This window comes from Ochlerotatus camptorhynchus, unplaced genomic scaffold (genome assembly GCF_037179485.1).
Source record: "Ochlerotatus camptorhynchus isolate MF236.1 unplaced genomic scaffold, CSIRO-AGI_Acam_v1.1 ptg000573l, whole genome shotgun sequence".
Lineage (NCBI taxonomy): Eukaryota > Metazoa > Arthropoda > Insecta > Diptera > Culicidae > Ochlerotatus > Ochlerotatus camptorhynchus.
Genome location: NW_027041054.1, coordinates 17,926 through 41,220, shown reverse-complemented (window position 1 = coordinate 41,220; position 23,295 = coordinate 17,926). Strand labels below are relative to the sequence as shown.

The 23,295-nt window shown below is 38.8% G+C and overlaps 1 protein-coding gene across 4 annotated transcripts in view; it reads right to left on the bottom strand.

The window, feature by feature from the left end:
- The window catches only part of LOC135713598 (uncharacterized), a 101,208-nt gene extending 89,291 nt beyond the window's left edge, over nt 1–11,917 (bottom strand). The window contains exons 1-3 of one of the 4 annotated variants that reach the window (XM_065236729.1): nt 11,729–11,917; nt 10,941–11,492; nt 1,193–2,223 (exon numbers count right to left, since the gene is read on the bottom strand). The gene's annotated coding sequence lies outside the window, so the exon portion shown is untranslated. Of the gene's footprint in view, nt 1–1,192; nt 2,224–10,940; nt 11,692–11,728 lie in introns of those variants that run through there. The other 3 variants (XM_065236730.1, XM_065236727.1, XM_065236728.1) reach the window with 3 other exon arrangements.
- Nucleotides 11,918–23,295: the final 11,378 nt, after the last annotated feature.

Genomic DNA, 23,295 nt, shown 5'->3' with positions numbered 1-23,295 from the left:
GCCCCAGACGAATGTAAAATCAAAAAGAAGTTGAAATTCCCCAAAAAGTTCCTCGTTTGGCAATACTCCGGAACTAAGGCCAATTGAGGAATACTGGTCAATTGTGAAGCACATTCTGAAGAAAAAGGGTGGAACTGCAATTGACCTGAAGAATTTCAAGCGGAAATGGAGTTTGGCAGCCAAACAAGTGGGAACAGGGCTTATGCAACAAGATTTTCATGTCCGGATTTTTTCGTGTTCAACCTTTAGAAAATGTTCGACGAATACAAGAGCAAATTTTCATTACGTCGAATGTAACAAAGGTAAACAAAGTCGAGCTATCAGTGTCAATCGATTCTCCTGCTATTACACTATATACTGTCCGAATATAGGATCAAATCCCATTTTTAAATTTATTTACCAGTCAAATTGCTTTTCGACGTAATCACCTTCCGATCAAAACAGTTTTCGATGTTACTTAAGTCGCCCAATTTCTATGGAGATGCCGTTTGACTTAAGTAACAGCGCTGAGAAACCCGTGAAAAGTGTACGTTCGTCGTTTCGCTTTCTCATTATTAAAGTGAATAAATCGAACTGTTTGTTGCTAAGATGATTTCGGTGGTCCTAAAATGATGAATGGGCTGCACGTAAGGAGACGTAATTGATAATTCTCCCGAATATCCTGGTAAATACACTTTGACTTAAGTAACAATAGGGGCCACCAAAAGACGTATAATAACTAATAATAACTAAAGCTAGCGATTTGCATTTGTATGCTTAAAACCCTGCTAAATATGTTAAACATTGCTATCACTATGAGATTATATGTGTTTACTTGGAAATAGGAATAAATTTTCGGTCATCAAAACAAAACCTTATTTTTCTCGGATTGGTGCGAATGTTACTTACGACATAATGAAAATTTGCTCTTGAATACAAAAGTTCTTTAAAACAGAGTTGAAGTCAAAAAAAGGACTGCTTTTTATAACTATTGATTGGAAAACAAAGCAAATCTTGTTTACTTTCCATTGATGCACCATAATATTGCCATATTATGCAGTTATGAGTTTTAAGCGGAAAGAGTCATCACGGATCGAAAATTTGCGTTTCACATCACCTGGAATTGGTCACTCCTTTCTTAGAAATGATAAAGTGACTCAAAGTGATACAATTTTAGTCATTATGTGTTGTGAACAGTAAGCATGCGACTTACCCTGTAGTTTTGTTTACTCGAAAGGGGTTGGGCACCAAAGGAAATCCAGATACCGAAACGACTGCCGCTTATCACCGGAACACTCTGCTGCGCGCTTTTCTAGCCCTATCTACAGTGTAGAGCAGCACTGGCTGGTAAAGCAGTGTGCAATGATGCAATGTTTGAACTGTTCACACTCGCGATATAAACCGGGGATCGATTATCCACCACACGTGCTTTTCATGGCGTATCTCTGGATCGACGTCCACTGTGGTTTTTAGGTTGGCACATTTTTTCAAGCCTTCTTCTTCGCATTTAGAACGAAATTGAACATGCACTGCGTTGTATTTACGTTCCTATAGGGTGTTCCGCTTCTCCGCTGATAATACAAAGCAAATATTGATTCTAAGACTCGTTCTTCGCTCAACTTGACGTGATAAGATGTCTTGAGAGGCTTCTTGATCGCAAAGCGTTTCACTCACGCAAAAAAAAAACCGTTCACAACTTCATTAAACTCCACCGTCACCGGATCACTCACTACGCGTCCGATCTGGCTGGGAATTTGGATCAGATTGTAACGGCTCTCGACTCGTGCGAGATGAGACTTTGGTTGCAAAAAAAAACACTACAATTCCAGGACACATTAGCTTTCCACTGCAGCAAACCAAAGTCACCAGTTGGCTGGTTGATTGTTTAGAAATGTGCTTGTCTTGTGTGGAGTCTGATAACCCGCGCGCGTTTTGCTTACTTGCGTCTTGCGGAATATGAGCTGGGCTCGCAACTGCCCTCCACACTACTGCGTCGACGCAGCCGGTCGGAAGGGGAGGACCACGAAAGAGTTTACGACGTCGTCAGCGATACAACAATAAATATATTTTTCATCCGTCCCGAGCCGTCACTGATAACGCACTGCACATCAGCAGCAGCCAGCCCGGAGTTAATAAGAGAGCGGGTTAGTTCGTCTTCTTCAGTCAGTTGTGATCTGGCTGTCTTTCCAGCCGGAGGCAGCTACCGGGAAGCAGCAAACTATTGAGTCCGATTAGGGGTGTAATCTGAAAACGTGTGCAAACGAAGAAACCACATTGTTACTAGCTGAGTTAATTCCTGTCTAGATTGGGATTTCCAAAATGTTAATTATTTTTGTTTGAGTGGACTTAATCTGCTGTCTTGTGGTTGTGGGAATCATGCGTAGTTAGTCATGTTGTTTTGGTCCAACCAGATATTGAGTGGGCCAGAAAGTTTTCTTTGAGTTGATTCATACCTTGATTATGTCCTCGAAATGCGCTGTAAAAAATTGGTGGATGTTATAAATTGCCTGGATGATTCACGTGCAACCTACCAGCCAGTGGTGCCACATTTTACTAATTTAAATCTGTATTTTCACCGATTTTTATTTTGAATCTGTATCTGGCTGACAAAAATCTATATAAATTCTGTATCATATGGTCTTAGCGCGGATCTACGTGAATCTCTCTTGAGTGCATTCAAAGTTCATAAAGAGGTTTTTACTTTCTAAAGAGTTTATCTATTCAAAAGATTTCGAAATCCTAGAACCTTCATTTTCTTAGTGATTTCTATCTTTTGTACAAGTCTGAAATTACAAAAAATCAAGTCCCAGTACCGAGAGACAAACCTACTTCCGGCTGGAGATTTCTTTAAAAAAGAAACAATCTTTATCTGGTTATTTGTTTGTATTCAAACTCGTGATTCTTCATCAACTTTCTATGTTTGAACTTTCATTTTCTCAAATTCTTCTAATCAAACCACATTTCAACTTTATTTAAGCGTTTGGCAGATCAAACAGATATTGAATTCGCTTGTTGTTGCTCGATGTAAATGTACTCAGTATTTGATGTCAGTAAACACCTGCGACACACTTTGGGCTAATTCCATCCGTATTTCTCAATTTGCACTCTCTGTTTTATCAATTGTCTTGCTTTTTTGTCACAACACAAAACTTTGATTTGGAAGTTTAGGAATGTCAAAATATTCAGCTAGCTCTTCGAATCGCCAACTGTAATCAATCAGTTTGCGGATTGCTAAAATGGCTTGTCCATCGATTCGACAAAACCAAAAATTTAATTGGTTAATGGTTAACTAAACAATCAGAAAACGAAACTAATGTCACTTCGAAAGAGAATTCAGAAATCAGAACATCTGAACATCAGAAATTATTTTATTTAGTGAACAATGGGGGTTTGGGTTTGGTGCTCGACGAGTGAATTCAAGCTGCTCAAAAAGAAGAAACGATAATTTATCGGTATTAAAATTTTCCACCTATTTGAAAAACCTTTAAACTCTGTATGTTTTCTAAAAAAAATAATCTGTTCATAACTATCCAAATATTGAGAAAAATCGGTATGATAAAGTCTGGAACGCGCAAAAATTGGTCAACTTCAAATTGGTGCATTTCTGTTAAAAATGCATTAGAAAAAAAAAAACCTGAAGTGCTGCATTTGGAAGTTGAGTGCATATACAATGGTTGCTATGATGAGTTTTCACCGTTTACTCTCCAGTTTTCAAAACGACGCCCAAGCAAGAGGAGCAGCGTTTCAAAATTTTGCTCGCGCAGCTAGAGAATCCAACGTTCTCACACGCCAAGTTGGCAACATTGCTGGATAAATCGGTCGATGTGGCCAAATCGACAGTGACAAATGTTTTAAAAGTGTTCGGGGAGCGTCTGTCGACCGCCAGGCAATCGTAATCCAGACGTGGCCAGCGACGACGAAGAAGGTGGCGGTGAAATATAAGCGGAATCCTAACCTCTCCATCCGGGACGTCGCTGGCAAGCTTGTCGGGTTGTCGACGTTTAAGAAGGTGAAGGTGGCTAACCGAGATTACAAACAAAACACGTCGGCAAAGCAGCGGTCCCGAAAGCTGTATACGAATCTGCTCACAAAGTTCGACTGTGTCGTCGTGGACGACGAAACTTATGTGAAGGCGGATTTCAAGCAGCTTCCGGGACAGGAGTTTTATACCGCATCAGGAAAAGGGAAGGTGGCAAACTATCGAAGTTCCCGAAAAATATCTCATCTAGCAGGCCATATGCACGTGTGGTCTAAAAAGCGGCATTTTCATTACTACGGGAACCATCAATCAAGAGATCAACGTCCAGGAGAGCCTGGAAAAGCGGCTGCTACCATTCCTAAAGCAACATAATAGACCTGTTCTGGCCGGTCTTGGCGAGCTGCCACTATGGGAAAAAGGCAATCGAGTGGTACGATGCGAACAACGTGGTTTTGGTACCCAAAGACCACAACCCTCCTAACAGCCCAGAACTCCGCCCTATCGAACGGTATTAGGCCTTGCTCAAACGGAATCTAAAAAAACTAATAAATCCATGAAAAACGAGCAGCAGTTTAAACACAGACAAACAGACGTAACACTTTGAAAAAGTTTTTCTTGAAAGCATAGTATATCAAAACATAGGACCTCAGTAATGACATCTCTCTGGCTTCTAGTGGAAAACAAGATTGCTCGCTAACTCGCAAACAATATTGCATAAAAGTTCTATAGAATGTATAGAAACGTCAAAGTGATCCGATGCCAGTGCTGCGGCGAGTAGTTCACGAAACTGATAATATTCAAATCAACCGTTAAATGCGTGAACGAAGATACACAATGAAGTGTTATGTCTGTTTGTCTGTGGTTTAAATCTAACTGGCGTTCGGTGGCGAATATGGTCGATTAGACCACTGTGCAAAATTTAATGGAAGGGGTTAAGCGGAAAGCACGGCACTTCGGATTTGGCAAACCAAAAGAATAAACGAACATTTTTTCCTTTAAATATATGAATTGAACTACCAAAAGAAAAATAAGAAGATTTCTGTGATATGAATTTTGACTGAAAGAAACGATTTCTTTGTCGACCAATTTTGGCGCGTTCCAGTTTTTACCTCGAACGTAACTTAATTTTATGCGTCGCATGTTGGGTTTGGTGCTAGTCAGGTACTGGCCACTGCGTATCCGTTTTTTGACAACATTATAAGAAGAAAAGGAGACAAACTAGTCGAAAGTAGGTAAAAGTGAACTGGACGCAGGGTATTTTTTTCTCACCGTGTATGCCCAATCTACAAAAAAGTGACAAGATGGATTGCTGCAACTACAAAATACTCTCGCAAATTCTAAGCCGCCGTGAGTCACCATTTGCAAGAGAGTGCGTGGGCAATCCCAGGCGGGGCTCATGGGTGCCCGCGCTACCACAGACCGAATTTTCGCGATTCGGCAGATTTTGAAGAAATGCCGCAAATACAACGTACCCACACATTATTTGTTCATCGATTTCAAATCCGCATACGACACAATCGATCGAGATCAGCTATGGCAGATTATGCACAAGTACGGATTTCCGGATAAACTGACGCGATTGGATAAGGCGACGATGGATCGAGTGATGTGCGTTGTTCGAGTATCGGGGACACTCTCGAGGGACACTCGCAAAGGGAGTTACGGCAAGGTGATGGATGTTCGACGCATTTCGCGCCAAATCGAATCGAAGCTGGCAACACCCTCTCAGATTTCAATGAAATTTTCTGGATGTGTAGACTTTGACTAAATAAGCACTTTTGCATACTCAGTTTTTCCGAAATTTATCTAGACTAACATTTGATAAGGGCCAAACTTTTTCTGATTTTTTTTCAAAAAAATGTTATGGAAAAATGACAACTCCTACAAAAATGTGTTGTATGGATGACTTTAAGGAAATTGTTTAAGTTTTCGAAAAAAAAATACTGGAAAAAATTCCATCTGACCCCTTTATTGAAAAAAATCGATTTTAAAAATTTAAAGTCGATTAAAAAAAAGGCCATGTTTGATTTGGATGAAACTTTGCCTCAAGATAGGTAATTATGTTTACTACCATCCGTCCATACATCGCGAGATGGGCACTTTTAAGGAGCTGAAATAATTTTTTTAACGTACCATTTTCACACAAAACTAATCCAGTGAAGCTCAAAATCATCTCAGAACCCAATGAAGCTCAATTTGCGATTAAAATGCGGATTTTGTCTAATCAGCACTTAACCCAAGTAACAAATCTAGAGCTGCTTGGCTATATATTCAAAATTTGTAAAGGTTTTATTGCAGCTGCAACCATTACCTACAGCTTTATGACGGTCATATACAATGCATTCAGTTGCAACTTGTCAAAAGTGGTTTTTCTTATAATGAGAGAGAGAAGGATTAGTAATTTCCATTTAATTCCACTACCTTATTTGCTTATCCTTGACAGATACGCATATTTCGTCTACAATGTGCAGACTTCTTCAGTGTCTCTGTCTTAATACTCGACTGCTGTCCTCTGTCTCCATATTGTCATTACGAAAATGCCATTAGCCTTGGAATAAAATCCATGAACAATAATGGCTAAATTAGAGATCCGAAATGATTTCCAGTGTGCATTGGTATGAATTTATTTATTGAGATCTATTTTCTGTAAAATTAAGATGATTCCATCAAATTCAGTTGATTTCTGAAACAATCTTTTTTGTTAAGTTGAATTATTTTGGAGGCGCATTTATTTAACCCTCTTATTATCCCAATACACACGATAAAATTTCAAGCGCATATGTTTTGGAACTTCTAAAAAGTCATATATTTTCTTTAAGATTTTCACTAATGTTGACATGAAACAAAATTGATTGCATGGTGATCTTGACATCAACACTTAAACCTATTTTTACCGCTAAAGATTTCCATGTAGAAAAAAAATCAGCAGGACAGAACAACAACAAGCTTATTTGTGGTGGTTGCTTTGAAACAAATAAAAATTAAATTGGATTTATAACTGATTTCCACCAAAGCGTAATAAAACTGCTTGAATACAATATTACTCTTAGAGAGGCTATGAGAACCTTTTGTAGAGTATGGGGCCTTCTTACAAAAGGTTTTAAGACAGCTTTATTGTGATTCTCAAACATGCTTTATAAACTTTATCAAGATTGGTCCGACGATCTTATAGCGGTTATCAAAAGGTTGTGCTGGAGCTATTAGTTTTATTGACGGTTTTATAAAATTGATCTCAAAACCACTAATAGAGTGCAATAAAACAAGAAATGCTATTTGGGAAGTTCATTTTGATTAATCGAGATTTTCATATGAAAAGCGCTCTTGATGCATTTCTCGCCAAATCGTATTCGGAATTGGCAGCACCCTCTCAGAGTTCAATAAAACTTTCTGGAAATGCAGACCTTGTCAAAAAAAAATATCATTCCCTTATTCTGTTGTCTACTACTGAGGCAAAATCTGATAATATGAGAGAGAGAAAAGACAGGATTGTTTATATATCATCTATTTATATATTTTCAATGTTTTAAACCTATATTCATACATGCTATAATTTGGACAGTTTCCTAAAAGTCATCCATACAACACATTTTTGTAGGAGTTGTAATTTTTCCATAATATTTTTTTGAAAAAAATCAGCAAAAACAGTTTGGCTCTTCTCAAAGTTAGGATAAATTTTTGAAAAACTAAACTACACATCCAGAAAATTTAATTGAAATCTGAAAGGGTGTTGCCAGCTCCGCATACGATTTGGCGCGAAATGCGTCTTTCGTGTCTGCTATTTAACTTCGCGTTAGAAGGTGTGATAAAAGAAGAGCTTCAGCTTCCAGCTTTGAGATGATAGTGGAAAGGCTAAAGGCTAAAGCTAGGCGGATTGGACTTGCCATCAACGCATCGAAAACGAAATACATGATAGGAAGAGGTTCTAGCGAAGGCAATGTTAGCCTCCCACCCGAGTTCAGATTGACGATGATGAAATCGAGGTGGTTGACGAGTTTGTGTATTTGGGTCGTGGTGTTTTCAAACGGAAGGTGTTGCGTACCTTCTATGGTGGAGTGTAGATGGATGACGATACGTGGAGGAGGCGAATAAACCACGAATTGCGCCAGCTGCTGGGGGAACCATAAATCGTCCACACTAGAAAAATGGGGCGACTACGGTGGGGTGGACACGTCGTAAGAATGCCGGACGACGAACTAGTGAAAATGGTTCTCGAATGCGACCCAAGAGGGCGACTTGCGGATCCTTCGTAGACTAAGAGACTGGCGACGTGTGGCCATGGATCGAGTCGAGAGGAGACGACTGCTTCTGACAGTAGAGGACATCAAGGCCTTAGCCTGATTGGTAAGGTAAGGTAAGTTTATGAAAAACTAAGAACATGTTTTATCAACAATTGAAAAATGCCAAACAAAATCTGTAATGCCAAAGAGCTTAACAAGTTTTGTTTGCAAAAGCTAATAGTTGGTCGAGAAATGTAAAACAAATCAATTGAAATAAAACATCTGAGCAATCATTATCAGCGAAATCACATCATCAAATTTAGATTTCAATTTAATCTAATACTTTGCTCGGGTAGAAATTCAATACCCTCCCATGCAGCGTTGCCAGTATTCCAGATTTATCTGAATTTTCCAGACTTTTAGTCGTCTTGCCAGATACACAGACAGACCACGTATATTTTGCTTTAAAAATATCACTGCAATTGATTTACCCTCTAATAAAAAATAAAATAAAAAGCCAAACTTGCTACTTTGATTATTTAAGGCCATCAACGTTGGACATTATTGGAATTTTAAGATAATTCTGAAAATAGTTCACAGTTAAGTGTGAGGCGAATTCTTTGTGAAATCCAAGGAAAATTTCAAGCTGCTTCTGAGTAGAATTACATCCATCTTTGTGGGCTTCGGGTATTGTGAGTGCCACGAAGTGAGGGTTTGATTCCCGCTCTAGCCGGTGCAAATTTTGGCAACCTGAAAATTTCCCTACTGGTCAGTGGTCTAATGGGTGTGGTGTAATGTCCGTTGTTTAGTGCACACTTAATTCAGATCACCGAAGTCGGTAGGAATTTACCGGGTTTTTGAACAGTAGAACAACTCGGTAAAATTTTCAAATGACCGTTACACGTGGGATATCAAGAAAATTTATAAATTTTATTTTTCATCAATAAATGGGGTAAACTGAACAACTTCTGTACAAGTTCAGGATAACTTTTTAATAATTGGATTTTTCACTGATTTTTAAACTTTTACCGAACAGTTCTGTAGTTCAAAATTTACCGAACGACGGAGGCCTGGATTAGTGTGTGTTAAATATTCAGTCTGTGCAACCTCTGGTTGAAGACGGTGTCAATTGTCTTGTCAACTCTGATGACAATTGCATGGAGATTTTGTCAATAAATGAAATACAAAAAATTCTTATGATGAAACTTAAGGAGTATGCTGATACGAATCGTGAGAATAATTTCAATGGAACTCTGTCCAATGTTTTTCTATGGAGATTAATTTTAATAAAATTTCAAACGCAATTTCTGGGAGACTTTCAAAACCATTTTGGCAAAATACTTGAGTAGTTAGGTAATACTGAAAAGGACTTCAAAACAATTCTGACCTTACCTACAAAGCAGTTTAAAGGGAATTATCGGATAAGTCTGAAAAGAGTGTGACGGTCATTCTGAAGAATGTACCAAGGAAATTGTTAAGAATATTTTAAGAATTTCATGGAGAAAAATGGGCACAAAATTGAGCCAATTTTTGGGAATTCTTACCAATTTGAGGGAGTTGTGGAATTGGAGAGTGATTTATAAGAGATTACAAGAGGTAATGCTAAGAACTCTTAGAATGTTACTGGAAAACTTTAGATATTTTCAAGATTATTTTAGCGGAATATAAAAAATTCTAGGATGATTCGAATTGAACTAAAAAAAAAAGCGAAAATATCCTGTGAAGAGTTCCAAGTAAATTCAGACTAACAAAAAAATTCATGATCTGGGACGCAGGAAAAATATGAATTCCGGAATTTAGAATAATTGCAAGATCCTGAGACTTCAAAAATGAAGCTATCAGACATTCATTTTAGTAATATAATAACATTATTCTTTGACATACAATTATTCGTAATGGTCATGCGAATAGTGGAGTTACCCGTAGTTTAGGTAAACTGTGTGTGAGTTCCACAATGTTGGGTTTTGATTACCACTTCAGCCCGGTGAATTTTGCTTCAAAATAAAATTGCCTACTGGTCTGCTAGGTGTTGTGTGTTGTATGATGCCAAGAACTAAATTGTAAATCTGATCAACCTCAGATTAATATTAGAATTATTTAGAGCTAATAAAATCTTTAAATTATGGTACTGCAACAAATAGTAAGGACTACATCGACTATTAGTTCAAAAAATCCATCCGATCAAATTTCCTTGATTCTTTTCTTTTCATTCTTTTTAAAAAAAGTAACAGTTTATCAAACAATTCTAACCATATTTTCTGCTGTTTTTTACTCACATTTAACTCAATTTTTGAAATGCTGCGTAATGGATATTTGAACCTTTTGGGCACACCGTGTCAATACTTTTCAACTTTTGGATGATTTTAGCAATGCTAACAAGTTATTTGCTTCATATAATTTATTTAAACCTGTAATTTATAACCATTCTAGTACTTTAAATAAATTCCAGGTGATCATACTGACCTATTATTACGGGAGATTGGCACATCACTTTTATTTAAATAGCATTATGTTAAAAACAGGATTTTTTGGAGCATTCCAGATTTTACCAGATTTAATATTTTACCTGGTCCAGATTTTTCTGAAAATGACCTGGCAACGCTGCTCCCATGTACCACGTAATCTAATTGAGAGGGTATCAGCGATGCTCTTCTGATCTGAACTGGCGATAAGGATTTTTGAACGTAAACAGTCCTTGTGGTGTTCGTTGGAAGTTGGCACGGTTATTTTAAACGCTTCGCCATTAAATAAAAATGCATACTCACATGGTTACATTTACAACGCGCGGGAAAAATATTCGCTCAGCATTCGTCGCTGGTCGTCAAGTGGTCGCACATGCAGGATTGCATGCAAGTTCCTTTTTTGCCACTACTATCGTGTTAGCAATTCAACTTGTTGCTTTTCTTCTCTATTTTGCAGAGAAAATGTTCGTTTTACAGTTTAACCTATCAATTTAATGATAAATTTTCCTCCATTCATAGGTAACGTGTACCCACAAATGTTAACTGCGCCAAATGCACTCTAGATTTTGGACGAAGGCGCGATTCTACCACAACTATAGGTGCAAAGGCTACGAAAGGTAAAGGACATATTTGAATTATTCTCCAATTGTAACTAATTTAACGTTATAACACGAGTAATCGATCAAAAATGCATGTTACCCCATTTATATTCGAAATCAGCATAAATTCCAGTACCGTAACTATAGGAGCGTTTTCCCTAAACCACTTTTCACAATAAATCGTTTGAGGTTCGCGTACTGCACTCTTAAATCAGTGTCTTTGTCTCTGTTGAACACAAATATTCCGTTACGATCCCTTCGATGACACATGCAAAGAAACATAAGATTCGTTGTTTCACTAGCGATCGCATTCACGTGTGAGAGCGAGAATCATTGCGACATTTTTCGACAAAGATAAAAAAAAGAACCCTTCTGCAGCCGACCGACCATTGAGTCATCGTCGGAGCCATGTTTGAACAAATTGTGCTCTATCTAGGAAAAACCTCGTTCCACATCAAATCTACAAGGAGGGGTATTGTAGTTTATAAATACCTGTGTTCGGCGGGTTAACAAAAACTGGCGGTACAATCGAACGATTGTGATTCCAATGGAAAATTATCCGAAGGATTGCTGACAGCACGATCACGAATGAATTCTGTATTTGAAGATCGATCCGCTTGATTGGGTGGCATCGCGATTACTGGAAATTGAATTACGTCCACGGGACTCTTTTATAGACAACCGCAAGAATAGGGTCAGGTACCTGGAATGTAAAATGGTAGAGATGATTGTAAATAGCTAAATATGCTAATTAATTATTTGAGTAAACAAATCATATACATTGATCAGCTAATCGTGAATTACCTAAATCATAAATTTTAACACAAAGCAAATTCAGATTGTAATTATCATCATAAAAAGATAAGAATCATAATTTAAATTCCACCATAAAACTGCCATCCAAAATTTTGGCTCCCTAGGAAAGAAAAGTTCCTATTCTTAGTGAAAAAACAACAATAAACTTTTATGAATCATGTTTATTATATACTCTGGAATAAATTATGCCGAATAATCGCTGAGTCATTACTAAGCTGTGGCACGTCTAATAACTCATGCCTATACCATTCTGAAATGCATGCCAACATCTGACGGAATACCGTATTGACATAACTCGTTGCACATTTTTGAGTCGTCCTGTCTTTCAAGCGATGCTTGTGGGGTACACAAGCAAAATATTCGATCCGATTTAAATAACTCGCCACTGGCAGATAAGGCGGGGAACGCTAATGATAACGGAGGAGGACACACGCTGAACGGAAGCATAGCTAATCAGTTTTTTTCGCTGCTGGCAAATAACGGTGTTAGAGATTAGAAGAAAAACACTCATCTATAAATTTGCGCATCAGTCGATGGTGGGCAGTTAGAATGGCCCGAGCTGCCAGTCAGAAGGGATGGGCGCCGTATCAGACGTTCTTCCGACAATGTCTACGTTGTCAGTCGCAGCAAATTAACTGACTGGATTTATTGAAGATAGTGCCCTGCAAGTTGCGTGCCACCTTCTAGCGAAACGTAGAACAGTGCGAATTTAAGTGTTGAATTGGCCTACAGCATTCCCTTCATATATGCGGTGGGCGGTGCCGTTCACCCACCGCTATTTCTCGGCTGTTCTTCAACTACCCTAGCAGCACACAAGCCTGTCACAAAACGGTTGTAGCAACTCCTATGCGACTTATTCCGGTCACAATCAAGTTACCGCAACTTTTCGATACGGAAGTGTGTTGGTTGGGTAGTTTGAGGTTGACACTAATCACATACAAAAAATCAACGCAATGGGTTGAAGGACAATCGAGAAATAGTGGTGGGTGAAGGCGTAAGGTCTTGATACAGTTGACATTCTTACCTTCATACCTTCCCGCTATTTTTACCCTTCGAAGAGTGAGAGCAGCTTCCAAAGGCGCGCCCTTTTGTCAGTCAAAATTGGATTCCTTACCAACAAAATTAAGCAATGACACCAATAATGACCATGCATCAGAACCCTAGTCTTAACCACCTCAAGCTAGAGAACAACGAATAGAAGATTAGCAATCACATAGATGCAGACTAACTAACTCATTTTTTCCTTGTTTCAAGATTGTCCTCGGTGGTCAAAGCCGAGGCTTGTCACTATCAACAAGGCATAAAAAGTAACAAGGACAAGTGTTCCTTTGATTACTGAAAAATATTGTTCCCCTAGTTTGAAGTAGTCAGGACTATCGGTGGTAGATCTTAAAAAAAATCCCGTAACGTACCACGAAAAGGTGATCTACCCACGTTACGGGGCAAAATGGTACATATCCACTATAGAGTCAATTTTACACGAGACGCTCTTTTTCAAAATACTCTAATACAGCCATTCCATAGCAAAACGATATAGTGGTTCTCAGAATTTCGTAAAAATTTGTAGTGTTGTTCCTTATCGCACAATATAAGACCCTTATTTATTTATGTTATCATTAGGGTGACCATTTCCATGTTAGGGTGGTCCAAAAAATCGGTTTTTTTTTTCAAAAATTGCTTTTTTCAAAAATTTATAAATTTTTAATAACCATTGGGCAGATTTTAAAAATCAGGAACAAGTTTGACGTGCATTTTCTTTGTTGTGATTTTTTTTTCGGAGAAACGATTTCGGCATATTTTTAAAACAGTATAAGAAACCAATCTGATAGTGATTTCTAAAGTTATTCAAGTTTTGGGCTGTCTTTCCGTGACCCCGACGTTATTTCGTTTGCGACGACGTCACGGAGAAGCGAACCACAAGGGCTAATCCTGCGGACTCTTTTAGTGATATTTCATATTAGCTGAACCTGATCTGGATGATTAAAATGTGAAAATTACAAAAAAAGATAACAGATACAGGACTACAGGAAATTCTCCCTGAAGAAAAGGAATCACTAGGAATCGGGATGTACTCAAGGAGAGGCTACATGTTAATTATGTTGAATAGTACCAGGTGGATATCATCCTGATTCAAGCAAGAAAGGTGGACAATCAAAGTACCAGTAGCGCCATGCAATTTCATTCTGTTGACATTACCGTGCCAGCACCATATTTGACGCGTCCCTAATGATGACGCACTCGTTTAATTTTCATCGCATCTCGATTTTGACAAGATATTTTTTTAAACTTTGTTACACCATCATCCCTAGAGCACAGGAAGTAATATTTGCAGAAGTAACATTTCAAAAATAATGATTGAAAATAGTCGAACATTCCTTTAAATTTGTCGATCCTCTTAACGGAATCCCTTTATGAAGAGCTTTGAGTGGGTTGGTTTATTTCCTCTAAATTCCGTTATAATCGCTTATCTTTTGACAGATACGCGTATTTCGTCTACTACTTGCAGACTTCATCAGTGCCAAGTACTTGGCACTGATGAAGTCTGCAAGTAGTTGACGAAATACGCGTATCTGCCAAAAGATAAGCAATTAAACCGGAATTTAAAGAAAGTTGAACATTATTGAGTGCGTCGATTTAGGAACCGCTTCGAATATGGTGCCTCCACGGTACTCATGGATTCATTTGGTGAGTTCGTTCCTACTTATTAACACTTGTGATTATGATGGCCAACAGTGTTGAATGGTTACAAACAACTGCAGAATCTGGTGAGAGCTTACTATTTATTTAATTTAAATATTTGTACAGTAGTCGTTTGATTTAGGCACGGTTCGATTTTAGCAACAAAATCACAAAACCGTTCGCTTTTGGCACGGGATTTAATTTTGGCAACGAGCCAAGATTGAACGGAATTTGAAAATAGTGTGTTTTTTCTCCTTGTGATTACAACTTTTAATAAAAGATTTATTATTAGTAACGTCTATGTCATAGCGATGCCTCGCAGTGGTCTGAAGTCAACAGAATCATAAATTGAACTTCAAAATAAGACCGTTTGATTTTAGCAACACTAAATTTTCAGGCTTGCTGCCAAAATTGAACGGGTACAATTTACAGTATGCAAAAAAAGTTTATCCACCCCCTACCAATTTACATTTTTTTTGTTTTTCTGGTGAAAATCAGTTTCATTTTATGAGTGTTCCTCAATGATTCAGTAATTTATGTTTATTTATCACATTGTTATTGAAATTAAGGCTACCACGTTGGTCATGACGAGAGGAGCAACACAATAGTTGGGTAAAGAAGAATTGCATTATAACACACCATCGACTGGAAATGCTCTCGCAAACGTGGGGCTTTAGGTAGTGATGAAACGTCGCTAGAACTATTCCACAGCCGCAGTCAGTTATGAGCAGAAGGAGGACGCACATCTTTTGCCTGTAGACTTGAAGACATACTTCAAGTCTCCGCGTACATCGTACGGGTTAGGCAAAAGATGTGCGTCTGACTTCAAAAACTGTCGCATTAATGGCCCTTCGCTCATTTTCAACTTCTATTCAATTTTCATACTGCCGTACTCTAACGGAACTATCCACCTACCCTCTTCTAAAGATCATTCTCTAGCTAATAAATTATAACACTAAAGCTTCATGTTAGCATTTCCAACCAACTCTGAAAGCGTTTATATCTTTTCTTGAGATTTCCTGTGATAAATTATAAAACAGGGAAAAAATTAAGCAAAAAAAAGTTTATCCACCTCCAAACGGATACTACGATTTAAGTGTGTTTTACAGAGTTTAAGCAATAATCAATACGAAACTATCGATTTGGAATTGGCTCACTACTTGACTAGCCTATTGGTCCCGTGCAAATTGATTAACGTAGCTCATTCTAGTTTAAAATTCTAGTACTACACTATGCTTGTTTTGATTATCTAAGAAAGTTTGACAGATAAAATGAGAGGTTCGTGGATTTTCCTATGTTTCGAGGGGTGCATCGACTAGCTTGGGACCGAAGAGAGTACCAGAGCTGAGCCAAAAAGTTGAGCACATTTCTTCGGGACATACTAGTCTTAAGGGCCACCCACATTTATTTCCATTTATTTCCATTTATTTCCATTTCGTCAAGCCAGTGTAGACTACATACAATGATTATTACAATGTTTACTTACATACTATGCATTAATTCTATTCTGTTTTAGCTTAGTTTGTATTTGCTGCTTGGACATAGTGATGTCAATAGTTCCGCAATGCAAATTATATAGGCGCATCATTTGATTGATTGGGCTATTTTTTGCATAGTTTGTTCTGTACGATGTTTCTGAAAATAAATTCCGTGTTCTAAGATATCGACAAGGTGTGTAAAAATTTAATTGTGCGAGAATTTCTGCCGAATCTATGCGCATTGAAATAATGTCGTTGATGAAGAAAAGCATTGCAAATTGGCGGCGCTCCTTAAGTGTTTGTATATTGATGAGCATGCAGCGTGCTTCGTAAGATGGTAATGGAAATGCAGTCCAATTCAATTTACGTAAAGCATATAAAAGGAATTGTTTTTGGACAGATTCTATGCGTTCTTCGTGTATGGAAATGTATGGATTCCATACTAGGTGGCAGTATTCCAGAATTGGCCTTACATATGTGGTATATAAAAGCTTAATAGTGTATGGGTCTTCGAAATTATGACTGAACCTTTTGATGAAGCCTAGCATTCTGTTTGCTTTACTAATGATAGTATTATAATGTTCTATAAAAGTTAGTTTGGAGTCTAGGATTACACCTAGATCTCTTACAATTTTGCTTTTTTCTACTATTTGGTTGCCTAATGATATTTCAATATGCGGTGTTTCAATTTTTCTGCTAAATGCTATTGCAGTACATTTTTTTACGTTCAGTTTAAGTAGACTTTTACTACACCAGGTGTGGAATATATTGATTTCATTCTGGAATTCTTCTGCATCGCTAGAATTACTTATTTCCATGTCGTCTGCATATACAAGCAATTTTATTTTTTTAAGTATGTAGGAAATGTCGTTTATGTACAAAATAAAAAGAAGTGGGCCTAAATGAGAACCCTGGGGTACCCCAGAGGTGACTGAAATTGGTTCTGAAAGTTTATTTTGAAAGCGAACTATTTGTTTACGATGTGTTAGGTATGATTGAAGCCAATTCAAAAGTCCAGGCTCCATTCCTATTTTCTGCAATTTGAGGATTAATAATGGTATGTCGATGCGGTCAAATGCTTTACTGAAGTCGGTGTATAGCGCTTCAACGTGCTTGCCACTGTCCAACGCTTTAATAATGAAAGATACATATTCTAGAAGATTAGAGGTAGTTGAACGACCTTTAAAAAAGCCGTGCTGTTTACTTGTAATTAGATTTTTCACCTGCTGAAAAATATTGCCGTTTACGATTGATTCAAAAAGTTTTGGAATGCAAGAAATAATAGCAATTCCACGATAATTTCGAATGTCTGATTTTGCACCTGATTTGAAAATAGGTACCAAATAAGATGATTTCCAAATTTCAGGAAATTTTCCATTTTTCAGAGACATGTTGAAAAGACGCTCTAGAGGAAATGCGAGTTCTTCAGAAAGGTTTTTCAAAAATATGGGTGCGATGCCGTCAGGTCCAGACCCTTTCGACGCGTTTAAGTTTTTTAGTGCATTGAGGACTTCATGTTGAGAAAGTTGGTTGACAGAGATGTTTTTAGAAATTTCAGGAATGAATGCAAAGAAATCGCGGTCACGATCTTCTTCGGAAAATGTGGTGTATACTTCTTGGAAGAAATTTGCAAAGAGGCTGCAAATTTCAGAAGAATTCTCACCTACATTTGCATCCAAATTCATTCGCGAAGGAAAATTGCTGCTTTTTAATTTCGTGTTTACATAATTAAAAAAGTTCTTAGGACATGATTTGACTTCATTTTCGACTTTGCGGTTATAGTCCTCATATGCAGAGTTGGTGGCTGTATGTAATTGGTTGCATAAGTTGTGATAGTTTCGCAAATTGGTTTCAGTTTTTTCTTTTTTGTATAGTTTATGAGCTTTCTGTTTTTTATTCTTCAAATTTTTCAGTTGTGGATTGAACCATGCGGGTAGTTTATTGTTTTGTGTTCGTCTTCTTTTTTTTTTATGGTACAGTTTCTAAGATTAGGTTTTGTAGAATTAAGTGAAATTTTTCTACTTCAGTATCGACACAAAGATACGGTTGCTAGAATTGTGCAGATGTACAAAAAGCGTGGTTCTATCTCACCAGCTAAGCGATCGGGGCGTCCTTCAAAGACAACTGGCCGAATTGAAAGAGCTATCGTGAAGAAGGCGGTGCTGGACCGGGGACTATCAGCTCCGAGAATTGCGAAACCGATTGAAAGCGAATTTTCCATTCAACTGACATCACAATCCGTACGAAATCGTCTTTATAAGGAAGGTCTTAGGTCTTCGTATGGATTGTGATGTCAGTTGAATGGAAAACTTGCTTTCAATCTGTTTTCTGAATCATCTTGTCCCTTAAATGCTGCACCGCAGGCCTGGCCGTTTTGATATGTGTGACGCATCTTCGATGTGAAACATATATCAAATAGACAAGAATAATTATGGTATATATATCATTTTCCAGGATGCTTTCAAGAACTGGCTGTGTTGGTGTTAGATCAGATTAGATTAGATTAGACTGGGCAGATTTTAAAAATCAAAATATCAAATGAAAAATAATTAATAGTTTTTAGAACTAAGAATGATATTGAGATTTTGTATTGAAAAACATTGATTGTATTTGTTTTTAATGGTTTTCATGATTTGAAGATAAAGGACGCAATGTTTTTTTTAAATATTTTTCCTTGAAAATTTAGGTTTTTTACACATTATATCACAGAATCAGCGATGGTTTTTTTTTTTCGTTTTTGAGTTATATTTGTTTGAAATTATCAACTTTTGGGTTTTCGATCAATACTCCTATGCGACTAGACTACCGTGCGTCGTGACTAGAGAAGGTCTAGTATAAGAGAGGAGCGGACTGGCTGGTTTTGAGGCAAACGAACTGTCAAAGCCAGAGCCAATCTAGCAGCGCCTATATTGATTGCATTGGCAGTGTTGCTAGAAACCACCTAGGTATAGGTTGCCAAGGCAGTTTGTTTTGAATCTGCTCCTCTCTTATACTAGACCATGTTACAGTCGTTATAAATCGATGGAGACGCATGGTAGTCTAGCCGCATAGTGAGTGAAAATAGTTACAGCTGTTCAAAGATCGATGTTTTGAAATAAATGTCAAAAATAATTTTTCCTGCCAAATCAGCAATCAATTGATATTTTTCCGCTCTCATACACTCTCAATATCACGCGTGACATTGGAACAACATATTATGCTTGATATTGATTTTACAAGCTCCTTTAATATTGCGAGACTATTCAGAACGTGAAAAAATCAAGTTGAGAGTTGACTCGACACAAAAATGATTCCGTTGCACATCGGTTTTTTAGAAAGAGAAGGTATAGTTTGCTATCTCTTTTTACTCTTCACCGATGGCAGACACGCAGTGACTGCTGCCAGCCGTTATGGAAGCTTCCGTTGTGTTTGGGTGTAAAGCAAAAGTCATGAAACTCAATCTCTCCACAGTTTATTGAGATTTGTAGCTGGTGAGTTTTGTTAGCTTGATATTCCGAGCTGCGATATCACAGCTTGCAAAATCAGGGGGAGGGGGTTACTATAATCACCCCCGTCTCCTCAGTCATATCAATAGAAGTAAAGTTTCAAACTGAAACACTACAAAAACGTCGAACTTGATAAAAACGGCTTATGTGCCACTTTCGCTCGCAACGGTTCATATGGAGGGAATACTGTATGTATATTGAAATCCCAAACCATTATGACAACCTTCATTGATTATGTTTAACTGTCTTAAATCTTATAAATACCGTCAATAATAGCATCAATGGAATTTCGAGAACTTAACGGCGCAAATATCAGCTATAGTCGGAACGTCAGGTGTCAACGTGGTTTGGGTACAGCCCCATAAAGATATCCAAAATTGCCCGTACTGCTGAATGAGCTAGTTTTTTAAACACTGTGGATCGATAGAATTATGAAATCGGATAACGTTTTCAACATTATTATGAAAACGTAACTTGTCGTGCTATGATGGCAATGAAACACAAAGTTAGGCAGGCCAAAAATGACACGACTTTTATTTTTAAAAGATATTTATTTAATTATTTATATATTGTTTCAATGATTCATCTGACATATGGTTGCCTTATTGAATTAAAAATGTATAATTAAAGGGGGCGACCCCGGCGTAGTGGTTAGCATCCATACCTCTCACGCCAAAATCACGAGTTCAAATCTCACCCCCGGACAAGTCACGAATGACCCAAGAGCGTTAAAGTGACTATAATAAAAAATATATAATTAAAACAAAAACAGGACACGTATCAATTCAGGACAGTCTTCTATTAAAAACATGTAACGGCACATTAAAGTTAAACAATGCATAGACGTCATCAAACGCATTAGCGACGGCACGGATAGGGTTATTCAACCCATATTACAGATTACGAGCTGCGAGATGTACAAAATTACGCTGTATGATTTTAGCAGCAAACACAGCTTCTTCTTTGATCCAAGGTGTCGATTCCAAGCAGACGACAGCGATCCACGTAAGACGGCAAGTTAGCCATGTCACGCCAGGGCAGATGACGAAGCGCGTAGCGAACAAACTTTCTCTGTACCGGTTATTGTTAATCGATTTACTTGGTACCAATGGGCTAGTCAAGTAGTGAGCCAATTTAAAATAGCTAGTTTCCACCGGTTGACTATACTCTAAGATTGAACGTACTAACTAACAATACAGCGCCCGCAGGCAAAGCGCATCGCGAAAGTCTTCACATATTTAGAACATAAAGCCAAACAGCCTGTTAGCTTTAGTCAGGATGTCATTGAAGTGCGGTTTGAAGGTCAATTCACAGTCGAGTGTTACTCCCAAATCTTTGATCTGGCAAATCCTCTCTAATGTTTGCCCGGAAATGGAATAATCAAATATTGTCGGGTTTTGTTGGCGGTGAAATGATATCACATTGCACTTGTTGATGCTGAGTGTCAAGAAGTTACGGGAGCACCAACTCTGCACACGATCCACAGTCAGCTGCAACTCCTCACAATCAGCGATGCAATTGATAACCACATACATTTTGACATGGTCAGCGTAGAATAGCCGGCATCCAGGTGGCAGTAGACGCGAAAGCTCGTTGATGAAAAGCGAAAACAGCAAGGGGTCCCAGATTACTTCCTTGTGGAACGCCGGAAAACGTTCGTGTGAACACTTCAGAACGAGAAGCTCCAATCTTAACGCAAAGCGAACGGTTCGTAAGGTAAGATTTGAACCACGAGACGAAGGATCCAGACACTCCGAGTTTCTCAAGCTTGCTCAAAGGAATGTTGAGGTCTACTTGGTCAAATGCAGCCTTGAGATCAGTGTAAACAACGTCGGTTTGTCCGTGTCCATGGTACGAACGCAGAGCGGCACGAATTCGGTCAAATCGGTTGTAACTGACCGTTTTGGGTAGAATCCATGCTGAGCCGTGGAGATGTAGTTTTTACAAGAGCTGAAGAGCGCCTCATTGATGATGATCTCGAACACTTTGGAGCAGTAACATAGTGATGTGATGCCTCTGTAATGCTGGACATTCCTTTTATCGCCTTTCTTGTGGACGGGGAAAATTTCAACGCCTCAGGAAATTTACGCTCGTGTAGTGACAGATGAAATAACATCACCAAGGGAGTGAGCAACGACTCCGAACACAGCTTCAGAACGGACGCAGGAATGCCGCCTGGCCCGGCAGCAAACGAGAGTTTCATCCTTTGAAGAGTTAGATTGACGGTATGTTCACTGATGTGAAACGGACGGAGCTCAAATGTTGGAGAATCGCTTATAGCAATCGTGATTTGATTTGGTGAGGTCGAAGATTCATTGCACGAACTAATGAAATGTTGAGCAAAAAGGCGCCATTTCTCCGGTTCAGATTTAACGGTTTGCTCACCGAGATGAACTGACAATGACAAACTGACTTTGTTCTTTGTTCCTTTTTCCCCCAATTTTTGCAATGTGGACGATGGATGGTTCTCCCAGCAGCTGGTGCAATTCGTAGTTCATTCGCCTCTTCCACGTTCCGTCATCCATCTGCACTCCACCGTAGATGGTACGCAACACCTTCCGTTCGAAAACACCAAGGGCGCGTTGGTCCTCCACGAGCATAGACACGGTCTCGTGGCCGTAGAGGACCACCGGTCTAATCAGCGTCTTGTAGACAGTCAACTTCGTGCGACGGTGAATTTTATTCGACCCTCCGTAATCCAAAGTAGGCACGATTCCCTGCCATAATGCGTCTTTGAATTTCTCTGCTGGTATCATTTTTGGCGGTCACCAGTGAGCCCAAATACACGAACTCATCGACCACCTCGATTTCGTCACCGACAATCTGAACTCGGGGTGGGAGGCTAACATTGTCTTCCCTAGAACCTCTTCCTTTAATGTATTTTGTCTTTGATACGTTTATGGCAAGTCCAATCCGCCTAGCTTTAGCCTTCAGTCTGATGTACATTTCCGCCATCGTCTCAAAGTTCCGTGCCATGAAGTCAATGTCATCGGCGAAGCCAAGGAGCTGAAGCTGGCACACCTTCTAACGCGATGTTGAAAAGCAGACACGAAAGTCCATCACCTTGCCGTAACCCCCTTCGAGATTCAAAGGGACTCGAGTGTCCCCAATACTCGAACAACGCACATCACTCGATCCATCGTCGCCTTGACCAATCGCGTCATTTTATCGGGAAATCCGTACTAGTGCATAATCTGCCATAGCTGATCTCGATCGATTGTGTCGTATGCGGATTTTAAATCGATGAACAAATGATGTGTGGGCACGTTGTATTCGCGGCATTTCTGCGAAAATTTGGTCCGTGGTAGCGCGGGCACCCATGAATTCCGCCTGGTATTGCCCCACGAACTCTCTTGCAAATGGTGACAGGCGGCGGCATAGAATTTGGGAGAATACCTTGTAGGCGGCGCTCAGCAGTATGATCGCGCGGTAGTTGCAGCAATCCAACGTGTTGCCCTTTTGTAGATTGGGCATACGACACCTTTCATCCACTCCTCCGGTAATATCTTCTCCTCCCAAATCTTGGCAATTACCCAGTGCAGCGCTCTAGCCAGTGCTTCACCACCGTATTTTAATAGCTCACTTGGTAGTTGCTCTACAC